The sequence below is a fragment of the Coregonus clupeaformis genome, chromosome 12 (assembly GCF_020615455.1).
Source record: "Coregonus clupeaformis isolate EN_2021a chromosome 12, ASM2061545v1, whole genome shotgun sequence".
NCBI lineage: Eukaryota > Metazoa > Chordata > Actinopteri > Salmoniformes > Salmonidae > Coregonus > Coregonus clupeaformis.
In genome coordinates, this window is record NC_059203.1 from 39,422,504 (window position 1) to 39,426,055 (window position 3,552).

General features: G+C 48.3%; 1 non-coding gene across 1 annotated transcript; it reads left to right on the forward strand.

The window, feature by feature from the left end:
• Positions 1 to 1,605: 1,605 nt before the first annotated feature.
• trnat-ugu lies at positions 1,606 to 1,680 on the forward strand. Its single transcript has one exon. It is a non-coding gene; the product is annotated as a tRNA-Thr (tRNA).
• Positions 1,681 to 3,552: the final 1,872 nt, after the last annotated feature.

Here is a 3,552-nt window from a genome sequence, read left to right on the forward strand (position 1 = left end):
TAACATGCTGGTAGAAATGAGGTAGAACGGATTTAAGTTTCCCTGCATTAAAGTCCCCGGCTACTAGGAGCGCTGCATCTGCACTTCAACAATCCAGAAAATCACATTGTATGATTTTTAAGTAATACATTTGCATTTTATTGCATGACATAAGTATTTGATCACCTACCAACCAGTAAGAATTCGGGCTCTCACAGACCTGTTAGTTTTTCTTTAAGAAGCCCTCCTGTTCTCCACTCATTACCTGTATTAACTGCACCTGTTTGAACTCGTTACCTGTATAAAAGACACCTGTCCACACACTCAATCAAACAGACTCCAACCTCTCCACAATGGCCAAGACCAGAGAGCTGTGTAAGGACATCAGGGATAAAATTGTAGACCTGCACAAGGCTGGGATGGGCTACAGGACAATAGGCAAGCAGCTTGGTGAGAAGGCAACAACTGTTGGTGCAATTATTAGAAAATGGAAGAAGTTCAAGATGACGGTCAATCACCCTCGGTCTGGGGCTCCATGCAAGATCTCACCTCGTGGGGCATCAATGATCATGAGGAAGGTGAGGGATCAGCCCAGAACTACACAGCAGGACCTGGTCAATGACCTGAAGAGAGCTGGGACCACAGTCTCAAAGAAAACCATTAGTAACACACTACGCCGTCATGGATTAAAATCCTGCAGCGCACGCAAGGTCCCCCTGCTCAAGAAAGCGCATGTCCAGGCCCGTCTGAAGTTTGCCAATGACCATCTGGATGATCCAGAGGGAGGAATGGGAGAAGGTCATGTGGTCTGATGAGACAAAAATAAAGCTTTTTGGTCTAAACTCCACTCGCCGTGTTTGGAGGAAGAAGAAGGATGAGTACAACCCCAAGAACACCATCCCAACCGTGAAGCATGGAGGTGGAAACATCATTCTTTGGGGATGCTTTTCTGCAAAGGGGACATGACGACTGCACCGTATTGAGGGGAGGATGGATGGGGCCATGTATCGCGAGATCTTGGCCAACAACCTCCTTCCCTCAGTAAGAGCATTGAAGATGGGTCGTGGCTGGGTCTTCCAGCATGACAACGACCCGAAACACACAGCCAGGGCAACTAAGGAGTGGCTCCGTAAGAAGCATCTCAAGGTCCTGGAGTGGCCTAGCCAGTCTCCAGACCTGAACCCAATAGAAAATCTTTGGAGGGAGCTGAAAGTCCGTATTGCCCAGCGACAGCCCCGAAACCTGAAGGATCTGGAGAAGGTCTGTATGGAGGAGTGGGCCAAAATCCCTGCTGCAGTGTGTACAAACCTGGTCAAGACCTACAGGAAACGTTTGATCTCTGTAACTGCAAACAAAGGTTTCTGTACCAAATATTAAGTTCTGCTTTTCTGATGTATCAAATACTTATGTCATGCAATAAAATGCAAATGAATTACTTAAAAATCATACAATGTGATTTTCTGGATTTTTGTTTTAGATTCCGTTTCTCACAGTTGAAGTGTACCTATGATAAAAATTACAGACCTCTACATGCTTTGTAAGTAGGAAAACCTGCAAAATCGGCAGTGTATCAAATACTTGTTCTCCCCACTGTAGGTCCGTCCAGCCTACCGGCCTAACAGGTGTAGTCCCGTGTAGCTCAGTTGGTAGAGCATGGCGCTTGTAACGGCAGGGTTGTGGGTTCGATTCCCACGGGGACCAGTATGAAAAAAAATAATAATTATGCACTCACTAACTGTAAGTCGCTCTGGATAAGAGCGTCTGCTAAATTACTAAAATGTAAATGTGAATGTCGGTCTGTCCGGCCAGCCAGATAGGTAGGTCCGGCCGGCCGGCCGGCTAGCCAGATAGGTGGGTCCGTCCGTCCGGCCTACCAGCCAGATAGGTAAGTCCGGCCGGCCGACCAGACATGTATGTCCATCCCAGCCGTCTAAATAGGTAGGTCAGTCCTGCTGGCCGACCAGATAGGTAGGTCCGGCCGGCCGGCCAGATAGATAGGTAGGTCCTGCCTGCCAGATAGGTAGGTAGGTCCTGCCTGCCAGATAGGTTGGTCCGTCTGGCCTACCAGCCAGATACGTGGGTCCGTCCAGCCTACCGGCCAGATAGGTAAGTCCGGCCGGCCTACCAGATAGGTCTGCCGGCCCGTGTAGTTCCGTGTAGCTCAGTTGGTAGAGCATGGCGCTTGCAACGCCAGGGTTGTGGGTTCGATTCCCACGGGGGACCAGTATGAAAAAAATGAAATGTATGCACTCACTAACTGTAAGTCGCTCTGGATAAGAGCGTCTGCTAAATGACTAAAATGTAAATGTGAATGTCGGTCTGGCCGGCCGGACTTTGAGCAGGAATGGCATTTTTTAACATTAAGCAGGGCTAAAAGATTCCATTAATGGTTTAAAAGTCCTCAACTGCTAAGGATTTCCATTCTTTACTTAACGAGAGCAAATTAGATTTGATCATCTGTGGATCTGTTGGGGCGGTATGCAAATTGGAGTGGGTCTAGGGTTTCTGGGATTATGCTGTTGATGTGAGCCATGACCAGTCTTTCAAAGCACTTCATGGCTACAGACGTCAGTGCTACGGGTCGGTAGTCATTTAGGCAGGTTATCTTAGAGTTCTTGGGCACGGGGACTATGGTGGTCTGCTTGAAACATGTTGGTATTACAGACTCAGTCAGGGACATGTTGAAAATGTCAGTGAAGACACTTGCCAGTTGGTCAGCACATGCTCGGAGTACACGTCCTGGTAATCCGTCTGGCCCTGCGGCCTTGTGAATGTTGACCTGCTTAAAAGTCTTACTCACATCGGCTACGGAGAGCGTGATCACATAGTCGTCCGGAACAGCTGGTGCTCTCGTGCATGCTTCAGTGTTGCTTGCCTCGAAGCGAGCATAGAAGTGGTTTAGCTCGTCTGGTAGGCTTGTGTCACTGGGCAGCTCGCGGCTGTGCTTCCCTTTGTAGTCTGTAATAGTTTTCAAGCCCTGCCACATCCGACGAGCGTCAGAGCCAGTGTAGTATGATTCAATCTTAGACCTGTATTGACTCTTTGCCTGTTTGATGGTTCGTCGGAGGTCATAGCGGGATTTCTTATAAGCGTCCGGGTTAGAGTCCCGTTCCTTGAAAGCGGCAGCTCTACCCTTTAGCTCAGTGCGGATGTTTCCTGTAATCCATGGCTTCTGGTTGGGGTATGTACGTACGGTCACTGTGGGGACGACATCATCGATGCACTTATTGATGAAGCCAGTGACTGATGTGGTGTACTCCTCAATGCTGTCTGAAGAATCCCGGAACATGTTCCAGTCTGTGCTAGCAAAACAGTCCTGTAGCTTAGCATCTGCGTCATCTGACCACTTTTTTATTAGCCGAATCACTGGTGCTTCCTGCTTCAGTTTTTGCTTATAAGCAGGAATCAGGAGGATAGAGTTATGGTCAGATTTGCCAAATGGAGGGCGAGGGAGAGCTTTGTATGCGTCTTTGTGTGTGGAGTAAAGGTGGTCTAGAGTTTTTTCCCCTCTGGTTGCACATTTAACATGCTGGTAGAAATGAGGTAGAACGGATTTAAGTTTCCCTGCATTAA